Source organism: Rhopalosiphum padi, chromosome 3 (assembly GCF_020882245.1).
Source record: "Rhopalosiphum padi isolate XX-2018 chromosome 3, ASM2088224v1, whole genome shotgun sequence".
In the NCBI taxonomy this organism is placed as follows: Eukaryota; Metazoa; Arthropoda; class Insecta; order Hemiptera; family Aphididae; genus Rhopalosiphum; species Rhopalosiphum padi.
In genome coordinates, this window is record NC_083599.1 from 45973540 (window position 1) to 45985737 (window position 12198).

At 28.2% G+C, this 12198-nt stretch overlaps 1 long non-coding RNA gene across 1 annotated transcript; it reads left to right on the forward strand.

Annotated features, from left to right (window-relative positions):
- Positions 1 to 3037: 3037 nt before the first annotated feature.
- Positions 3038 to 11980, forward strand: LOC132926687 (uncharacterized). Its single transcript, XR_009661499.1, has 2 exons — positions 3038 to 3182; positions 11810 to 11980. It is a non-coding gene; the product is annotated as an uncharacterized LOC132926687 (long non-coding RNA).
- The last annotated feature ends 218 nt before the right edge of the window (positions 11981 to 12198 follow it).

Consider the following 12198-nt stretch of genomic DNA (forward strand, 5'->3'; position numbering starts at 1 on the left):
TTAATTAAATAATAAAAAGTTTAAATTGTATAGGCCCTGGTAATACACAGTGTTTATATTGTAATCCGAACGTATTCAATATTATATAATTTAATAAATGTATTGTTTTTATCACAATCAACAAAACAAATCAATAAAAAATCAACGAATAATTGTGATGAGTTATGAAGTTACATGCAATTAATGTATACTAATATATTATTACGGAATTTATTGTGAACAGCTATTTAAAAATTTTATATATTTTAGATTATTTTTTAATTCATCATTTTCATTGAAATGTTTGTAAACATTTAAATTTTATAATATTCAAAAATAAGAAAATTCCCGTACTTAAAATATTTCACTATAATACGAACCTATATATTTTTTACATCTAAATACATTTATATGTATATATTATATTTATATATTTTACAGAGTGCAATATTATTTATAAATATAAAAACTCAGTATAATTTGAGAAATATTAATACTGCAAAAACAACTGATCATAAGTCTATACTTAGACAACACTAACTTCAGTATACATGGATTATAACAATTAATGTTACCACTTTATTAATTATTAAAAAAAATCTATTAATTATGTATTTGACGATTTGAGATATAAATTTTATAAGTTTATAGTCATTTAGGCCCCAGTTAATGAGAATTCAGGTTTTAAAATAGTCGTATAAATGAAATAATGGTATCTTCTTTTTTTCTCAATTTTCTTTAAAAAGTAAAATGTTCCCTGTCGATGTTTGAATCTACATCAAATAATTATATAATTTTCGTATGTAGTTATTGATAATAATCGTCTAGTATTTTTGAGAAGTTATTTTTTGTAGGTGGGGTTCATGTACTTCCGCCTATGACCATATATATAAAATAAATTTCTGAACGTATATATTTACTGTTTATTCAGTGCGTCGTGAAATAATTATAATCAGGGTAGATGTCTATTACCTTAAAAAATATAATATATTTTCAAATGGCCCAAAGATAGAGAAATTGATACATCCAAAACCCCAGACAGTGCTGGTAATAATATATTATGTATCCACATCATACTACGAGTATCATTAAACAATTGGTATATTGATATTTGAAAATGGCCTAGCGAAACAAGCCTCAAGAATTTTTATAAGATTTTTATCAGTTAAAATGCTCGTATTTATATATGGACGTATCGAACACGGATACGAAATCGAAACATTGGGCCGATATTCATCACATTTGCAATTGCAATTTTCGTATCCCGCGTGTGTTCTTCGATCTTCATTAGCAGCGAATGTCGTATTATGTATAATGTTCGTATACATATATACCACACATAAATAATAAGATAGGTCGTGGGTACACACATAATATATTGTATAAATAGTAGTGATTACCACAATGCATTTTAACCGCAATCGAAATCCATCTGCAGAATCGTTAACGTTACCCGATGGTAGCGGCAATAATAATATATTGTTTTCCCATTATATACATATTATTATGCACTTGGTTTTTAATGAGTTAATGCCGTACGGAGATTAAGATACCTAAAGGGCAAGCACATGCTCGTTTGAATTTTGATTTAGATACATCAACATTAAAATAAAATCACGTGCATCGTTTCTCGTTTGAAAAAAAGAAGTTTGTGTAGCCGACTCCTTATAAAATTATATGGTAAAACAATTGTAATAATTTATATAATAGGGTCTTTAAGTATGGGTACTAAAAGTTCTAAAAATTAGAATTTGAATAAATTCATTATTAAAAGTCAAAACGGAAGTGAGTGTGCTTGATAAATAATTCTGTATATTATAATATATATATATATATATGCGAGTACCTACCTACATATATTTTAACCGCAATCAAAATCCATCTGATGCTGTAGATTCGTTATTGTTATGTGGTATAGTAGCAATAGTAATTTATTATATTTCTGTTATATTAAATATTTATTATTATGCACTTATTTTTAATGAGATTTTTGTTTTACCGAGATTTAGAGACAATAGTTAATAATTTTGATTTAGAGACGTCAACATTTTCAAAAAAACTATCTGATTAACAGTTCACAAGTGAAATGGATAATATTCATTTGAGAAAATGAAGAGAGTATTGCAACAGAACGCTCTTTAGATAGTATAAAAAAATATTTGGAGAATTGAAAAACGTTCCTTAAATAGAGACGGTTTGAGTATATAGTTTTTTTATGCAGCGAATCACTTATAATTATATGTTTAATAGGCAATAGCCCTAACTCGGGAGAAGATTGGGTTTTTGATCATTTAGCCGAAATATATAGTTTTAATTTTCAATGGATTAATCAATGATAAATCGTCAGTGAAATCTATTGTGTTATATTATATTATGCTTTTATAACCCTAACCGACTGAACAAGGGATGGGATGTGTCGAGTTTGTGGTTTATGCGTGTCTCATAACGCCGAATTCACTATTTTCAAACCGTCTCTGTTCTTAAATATACAAATAAATTCCAAAAATCAGAATTTAAATAAACTCGTTATTAAAAGCAAAAAAAAAAATGGGAGTGAGCGTGCTCGATAAATCATTCTGTATATTATAAATGAATAATAATATATAGACATTAGACGCTAGCACCTATATATATATATGTGTGTGTGTGTATAAATTTTAACCGTAATCGAAATCCATCTGCAGATTCGTTAAGACGTTGTGCGGTAGCAGCAATAATAATATATTATATTCGCATTACATTTATTATTATTATGCGCGTGGTTTTTTAATGAGTTAATGTTTTACCGAGATTTAGATAAGTATAATATACTATTTACGTATATAATTGTATGCCTGTAGGTGTGTGTGTGTGTGTGTGTACATTAAATTCTTTATCGGACATCTGAAACAAAAGGCAAACCGTGACTCGTTAATCTCCGCTTTGCGTTTATACACTCGCACGTATGGGTATATACTACAATAATAATAATAATATATATTATGCGTATGAGTATATTATTATTATTATTATTATATTAATCGCATTTTTGTTTTCAATGACAAGCCGCATGATTGCTAGCAGCGTTGTCAGTCATTGAGTTCCTACATTATATTATACATTATTTTTATAATTTCAGCACAATACGATATCTGAATGTGACGGTATTGTAAAATACGAGGTATCTCCATATCTACCATGTTTTTTATGGAACAATCACAGAGGTAAGTAAAATATACGATATTTAGTGCAATATCATATTATTGTTATCCATGTATAATAGGTAGATCGTAAGTATAACATTATACAAATACAATAATATAATATATTAACGATATTTTTTCAATTGTCGTTGTCCGTGAATATAATGTAATGTTGTTGAAACGATATTATAACGTAATAGTAACCACTACCTATACAAAAGTTATTTATTTTTCCAAATTCGGTAGTTATATCTTATAAGTTATAATATATTATAGTAAAAGTCTAACACAGCGAGTACACACTTATTAATAATATATAATAACAATAACGTCAGTAGGAAAAGTAACGTAGCCAACATTTTTGTAATGGAGTCTTCGGTTTGAAGTTTATAATATGGTTAACGTATTTACTTCAAAATTCTCTTATTGTAGTTAAAGCATGCAGTGTCCTCATCGCAGACCAAATGCATTAGACGACGGCGTAGAGGAGAATTATTATAAATGGGCAGTTATAGCGGAAGGTTAGGTTAAAAGGAGAGTGGAATTTAAAAGTTGACGAGAAAATGCGCCCTAAAGTCGATATTCGTTTGCAGAGTAGGTGAATCAATAATACGATCAGACATCATAAGTTCGTTTAAAAACGTTGTTATACTATATAGCCGTTTGCGTTCGCCGGCGGTCTTACGACGTATAATATACTATCTCCACGTTGTCTACAACATCAGAACGATAGTATCTGCAGCTGTATACGCCACTAGATCCTCCGCGTTTCTATATTACTTTGGCCAAGTGGCGTAAGCTTTATAGAAATTCCATTTTCAGCCGACCCACAACAACCGTGGGACACTGCAGGTACGGGCAGCGCAAGCACAATATAAAAATATAACAATGCGCGCCTACATGTGCGCGATTATAAGTATACATATTATACCTATTATAATGTAATATGATTTCCCAGATTCGTTTCGGCGATTGCGGAGTGAACAAACTATACACATATTCAGCGTATATATAGTATTACCTATATATAATAGTTATATACGCGCGATTATCCTCGTTTGCAACGGTCGCCGAGGACTTGCCGACTACGCGGGTATATATATATAGCTGGTATGATTATAATATGACTTTTACGGTATCGGACTTGGATTCCAATATAGTTGTATTAAAAGTAAATATTTTTATTGCTCGATAACTTTTTTCTACACGACAATAATGTATAAGTATTTTTATTTAATTGTACACTCACAGTGGGAGTCTCCCACAAATCATAAATTGAAAAATCATAGATAAAACAATTTTTTCACGAATTAAATCTTATCGCTCTTAAAATTATTATAAATTATAAAGCTGAGTAAATCGTTTAACGTAAGATACTCATTGTTACAAAAGACAACATACATTTTTAAATTTTTTCTCCAAAGCAGAATATTTTTTTGGAGTGCTTTCATGTATGAAAATTGAATTTCAGACGAGTATAGTTTATATTAAGTATATTAAAAATTTTTGGTGAACGGAGTAGCAGTGGACCAGCATTTTTCGGAGTACCTCTATATTCGACACGCTCGTCTAACTTTGGATCGAAATACTCCAAATAATTTTCTGTTTGGAAATATGAAATAAAAAATGTATGTAGTTATTCAAATGAGTGAACAACTTACAGTACGATAACGATAAAAAAATAGTAAAAATGTTGTTTAATAACGACTTAAAATCGTGTAAGTAAACGAAGTATTTTCAAAAACGTTAGTGTTTTCTGAAATAGCGAGTGTCGTGCGTAAATGGATCATCCCGTATATACTTCAGATATTGTTCTTATATTATGTGGTATAATAATTCCGAGCGGGCTTACAAATAGTATCAGACGTAATACCGCGTGTTTATAGAACAGAAAATTATATATTATATATGAATCGATGGCCACATAAAAAAAAAGACGTTGACATTCAAACATTTTGGCAATAAAGTGTTTTCATTGCGCAATCGTCGCAATCATATTATAATAGGTATAGGTGATAGGTATATATGGAAATAGTGTGTTTTACCTAACTATGCGAATTGTCGGCAACGACGCAAACGCCATGAAGTCGTGATAATGAAGGTTTTATTACCATACTCGACTATATAGTAGCGACTAGCGAGTGTATTAATGAGAGTGACGTCAACGTCACCGTGCCGACGTATTAACGACGATTTTTGGATATTACGCGATCCGATGATCGGAAATGGTTTTTATGGGATTTACGGAGTTCTTTGGCCGGAAAAACACAGTTTTATGAGCGAACACTAAGTGTCAAATATACCGGCGCTATCGATGCAAGCCGGAACGTTTACGACGAAGGACCGGTCGTCGCAGGCTCGTTGGTTTAGCAGATTCATCTCACATAAACTTAAACGCATTAGTTTATAATGCCACAATGGGCAATGACTATAGAATAGACTATTCTATGGTGTATTTATATTTATTATTTTAAATTATTAATTGTATTATTGTTATTATATATTTTATAGTCTATTTTATATAATTAATGGTATTATAGTCGTAGCTAGCAATCCACCACGGCAGATGCAGCACTGTTTGCTGCACTACCACAAAACAATTTCTCTACTAACTATAGTATTTGCTAATCGTAATAAAGTTAAGTAAACAAATAATTCATTTAATAATGGAATATTTGATTTTCATAACAATTTAATTTCCACCTTATACACCTATAGGGTTTTTTTTTGTTTAGGAATGACGTTCAAAATGATCCGTAGCACCGGGCGCCGATTTCACTAAGCTTTAAAAAACGTATTCATAACTTGTACAAATAACAAATTTAATATATTTAACATAAAACGAAAAACAGAATACCAAAATTTCTTTAAACGTAAGAAAATGTATTTTCTTAAAAAATGTAATATGCCTACTACACACGTGTCCTTTGTATAACCAGCGTAATACCTCTTCGCATATGATTGAATCACTGATATGCCTATCATTGCCATCAATCGTTGATCACTGGCTATCAATATTATGCTACTATTATTTAACCGTTGTCCTTAATTTAAATTACCTACTAATTTACTATGATTATTTATCATCATAAATAAGTTACTAACTGATTAGGTTTCGTACACCTTATGGGTTACAGTACATTTTATAATTTATAATAACGATTTTAATAGAAACCTAGTTCATCATTAACAACCAACAGATAACAATAACGTATAAAAAATATTAATTTCTGTTGATTCGTGAGAACAGGCAGGTAAAAAGAGTTTTTTTTTAAACTCCTCCCAAGGTAAAATCCGCGTCGGATATTTTTAATATAATCATTAAATAAACCAATTTAAAAAGGCTACTTTTTATAAAAAAAAAATATATTAGCCATATCGCACTACATAAAAATGTATTATTATTATAAATTGTTTTTATTAATAATAAACTAGAATCATCAAAGTAATGATTTTAAGATAATTTATTTTTAATTATTAGATGCACGTGTTTTATGACACGATTTAACTTAGTACCTATAGATACTTAAATAAATAAATTGATATATTAAGTTAACTGCACATTAATTCTGCAACGATTGTGTTGATACTCCTGATAAATTATTCGACCGTTATTTGAGTGAGGGGGGGGGGGGTGTTAACTTTAAGAATCCAAATAGTAACCCATACGTGTATTTGCAGCAAACACATTATGTGACTACAGATTTTCTTAAATTTTAGTGATTGGACAACATTAATTAATACAAAACTCTATGCTTAAAAACGATTTAAAGTTTTTTATAAATGGAATTTCGATTGCACGTCGCATGTGCGTGCGTGCGTTTTTAAATATTAGCAGTGTTTAGTTTATTTCCACTTTACCTCGAGCCCACGTTGTGCAACGTTTATTTGTGTCACATATTATTATATTATGCTCGTGCGCCTAATTAATATTATTTTTATAATTTAGTTATGAAATAAAAATATTATAGGCTACGGTCGAATATGTTGTTGGTAAATGTGGTTGTTGGAGGCGGCAGAGGGGAAGCGCGCAAAACAAACTTAATGATGTTATAAGTCACCGCCGCCGCCGCCGTCGCTGCTTTTTCATCGGTGTGCATTCCTGCCGACGGTGATGATGATGATGATGATGATGATAAAAATAATAAAAATTGTCATGATAATAATATTTACTACAATAGAGAATAGCGCGGTGCGACTACTTAGACCATACTGCAGTAGGTTATCCAGCCTGTATTATACCATTATTACTATATTATAATATTATGCAGACTCTCAGCGGAGGCCCACACTCTCTCTTGTGCGTTCGCTTGTGCATATATTGTGCGTCTAGAAAAATAAAGTGTACGATAAATAACAATAACAATGATAGCAATAATAGTACTATATCTGTGGTGGTAAAAAATAATAATAATAATGATACGCATACTGCGCGCACGAATAATATACAGTAAGGACCTGAGGACGCCGCACGCACGTGGTTAATATTATACTCTATCCTGTATTGGAATGAATGTACATAGGTAAAACTGATAACTAAAAAATGTTCACTGAAAAAAATAATTAAACAAATGGCCTGTATTAGTTTTAGTAAATTAAGTAAAACGTGTGGAATATTTACAATTTTGAGTCGAAGGCAAATATAATCAACGTTTTGTGTTAAAACTTGTGTGTTTAAATCATTTTAATATTGCATTTACAATACTTTGCTTAAGACATAAACGTATTATTTTACATATTATAATATTATTATTGTGTACTCTGAACAAACTGATAAGTCAGAAACACCCTTGTCCCCCAATCTTAATTTATTGTAGCTTTCCAAGACGTAAGCTCTATAGTTGCGCCATTACTCGTAGCAATATTAATTGTAAATATTATGTACAGGTATGTGTTTACCGGGTGATTCATCAGCCATGTCAAACAAATCTTTTCCTTTAATTATCTATATGTATTTATTCACGTTCTGATTTTTGGGATTTATAAACCTAAATTATTTAAGACCATATTTTCAATAACTTGGATCTGTTTTGCCATTTAAGGAGTAGTGTAATGTGATGACGCAAACTTATTTTTATTCTAAACGATAAACAATTCTTTTTACTAAAAACTGTTAATCAAATGATTTTTTTGAAAATTGTTATGTAAATCGAAACTTAAATGAGTAACGTTTAAGGACTAATAATATTTATGATATAGTTAAGAAGAAGTGTGGGCTATATGCTATAATATGCTTTTAAAATTGAATTTATTATTAGTAATCTATATTAATTAACATTTTATAGTTTGTAAATATGTCCATTATGATAAATACAAGGCTAAATATTTAAAATTTGTCTGTAAAATCATTATTATATTGTCTATTAAAAAATTATCCAAACCTAATACTTCTATATTATACATTTTAGTTATTAATAATTACTTAGAAACTATACTCGTTAGAAAATTAAATAAATCACCTGATTAATAAAATACATTAAACGTTGATCGTCTTTTATATAAAATAAGTTTATATCGCCAGAGAAAAAGCTCCTCAAAGAATATAAATATTTTTGAGTTTTTGAAAATATTGTCCTTAAGTAAAATTCTTGAATTCTAAAAACTGAATAAATGCATTATAAAATATTATAAAATTAGAATTATTGGTGATTACACTACACGTAATAGATGATATAGATTATTAAGTTTTTTCTAATATTATAATTTCACTATTATATAAGAGCTACAGCGTATTATATTGTCTTAAGTATATATAATATTAATTGACTAAAATCGTGTAGATGTCCTCGTCTAGGCGGAATTTTAATCGAGGTTCTGTTTACATTAAACGCGTAGACTATTTTAGTTCGCAAAACGTTCAATGCTAAATATCATAAGTCACAAACTCATGACACTAATATGTATTGAAAGAACTTGACATTTGAATACCGCGTTGCATAGAACACATAAATACGCATAACACATAGGTATAACTATAGTCTATAGTAAATATACTATACAAGTACACGGAAGAAGAAACATACTCCTTTTCTACGAGAAATCGTATGGGTAACTTAAATAAAAACAATTCGAGTTTCTAGAATAAACAAACTATATATAGCTAAGGATTTTCCGGTTTCGCACTGCAAATATAATAATACAATATAATATTATGATATATCTATTATATTTATTGTGCTTGTGTAAACTTTCTAATAAAATGCCTGTAATTTTAATAGGCGCATTCGTACTTATTTATAAATAAGTCTATTTTGATATTATAAAAAAAAAATGTCGATTGTGATAAAAATTTGTATCAACTTAAAAATACATTATATTGTTGGCTAAATCGTGTAGACGTCCTTGGACGACTGTCTAAGCACTCTAAATGACGGTGACAAGCACACGCTTTTTCATTCGAATATTTATTAATTTTATAGACTAGTATAATATATACATTATACAATATGCATATGGATATTACCGTTAAGTTTCTATATTTTAGATTCGGAACGTACGCTTTTTCGCAAATTTTTAGCGATTTCCTTGAAAACCACTCAATGAATACGAAAATTACATCTGTAAAATAATATATTACTATTTGTGTCCAATAATTTAGGAAATATTTTAGTCAATATATATATAGAAGCTTAATTATTTTTTTTTTTATTTCTCAAAAACTTGTTTAAAAACATCGCACACACATTATTTATTATACCGTAACATCAAAAACCTAACCATCTCTCCGCTAGAGTAGTAGATAACTAAAAATTAAGTACTTATACTATATGTAAATATCATTATCTATTTACTTATCGTCTATCTGGCTATACCTAACTATTTAAGTTAAAAAAGGTAATACGACATTAATGATTATAGTATTTATATTACCGGATCACTTAAACAATTTTAATAAAATTCACTTAAACATAATATTGCCATAATAATAATAATTAGCATAATTAAATTATAACCACCTGTAGGCATATTTCAATAATATTTACTTATTAATAATAATATTGACTTAAAGATTATAATTTTCTGCTTTTTCCTTCAGTATTTTACAGATAAAAAAAAAATGAACTAGGTATTATAATTTTATTGTTATTACCTGTTTTATTATAAATATATGAATTATAATTAATTGAAGGTATGAGATTTCAGTTTATGAACATTTTCTTATAATCTACTCATAATTGTATGTTATTAAAGTATGTATATAGCCGTAATATATTAATTTTATGCGTCTAAAATACAAAATAAAATGTAATGCATTGAAACTAGTTAATAACTAATTCGAGCCGTTATTTTGATAAACTTAAAAATGGGTTGAATATGATTAAATATAATAATATTTATTTATTTAAAGTTTCTCGAACGGTAATATTAAACAAATTGTAACTTAAATATCATGTTCACGACAAATATGTATTTTAAATCAGTATTTGAAAACTTTTAATTTTTAATTTTTAATGTTCATATTTTGTGAGCGGACCTGCTAAATTAAAATTATTATAATTCCCTCTCTTTCCTTGTACTTAATCTCATTCTTTCTTAATAACGTTATAAAAATAAACTCCTACTCTCCAATGGGTGGCTTCTTATCTCCTGTCCCTCAAGCCATGTTACCTCTAACCTCCATCACATATGCTTATTATAAAATGATATTTACAGATTGTGTATGAAATAATAGTCGTTAAAAAAAATATATTTTGTGAACTTCACTCAATTACAGTGAAACGAAACTTAATGAATACTTCTAAATAACTAACACTCTTATGGTATTTTAATTTTTGACTGGTAATTTTGTTTTTGAAAATTAAGAATATTTATAGATCGCGTAAATAAAAGTGTACACTATGTTTTTTACAGTATTTTTATATGAACCATTATTGCAGTTTATCTTATTTTGAACGCGCGATTGTTAAGATATTATTGCGGTATTAAAAATATTTTTCTGGCTTATGTCAAGTGAAATACTTTTATTCGTAGGTAATTAATTGCATTTCAATTCATGATTCTCCACCACAATTATACATTTTAAAATTCCTCAACGTACAAAATATTACTAATAATGCCATAAAACAATCAAAAGTAATCTATTATTTTTATAATTGATGGTTTTCGTATCTAAAAATGAGCTAAATCAAATATAAATAAGGATAAAAGAGACCTTGATTACTTAGATGCATTTGGTGGTATTTAATATTAGTTGAAATGTGAAAAAAATAAAACATAGCTTCATCTAAAGTAGCAGCTATTTTATTTTTTTGTTGATGTTCTATATACATTCGCAATTTTAACTAAATCTTAGATATAATTACTTAAATAAAATTTAGTATTTAATATATTAGATTAAATACCAACGTATCCTATATACCATACTCAATATGATTTACAAGACGTTACATGAAATATTTAAGTCACGTGTACCATTTGCCGGAATTTATTTTTAATTTGAAGGGGATTTTCGACAAGGACAACGTTTTAATAAAATTGGCCTTATCATTACCGACGACAACACGAAATTCTCTCACGGACGTTGTCTCACTATAAATCCAAAGCTGGAATCAAAATAAAAAGCAAATATTAAACTAATATTATATTTTAAGAAGTATTCACTGAATAAAATACTTTATTTACTCTTTATTTCATTTATTTGTTTACAGTAAATACGGTCAGTGTATTTCCGAAATCAAAGAAAAACGAGGGTTTCTTTTACGAACAAAACCCTTAGAAGATTGAAAAACTTTGTGAAGCGATGAGATTTTCTGAAGTAGAAACCCTATAGTTATTTTATAAAAATACAAATAAAAGTTGAGTACAATTTAATGGAAAAATATCTTGTTGTTTTAAAAAATAATTTTCTATCACAATACATTTTATAAAATAAAATAAGAAAAAAACAAAAGAATGAGAAAAAAAAACAAAATATATTTGAATCCTTTTTTCATAATACGGTAGTTAAAATATAACATTAAAAATTATACAAAAACAAATTTGAAACAACAACACACGACATGGCATTATTCTAAAACTATTTTCAAGAATTTTAAAA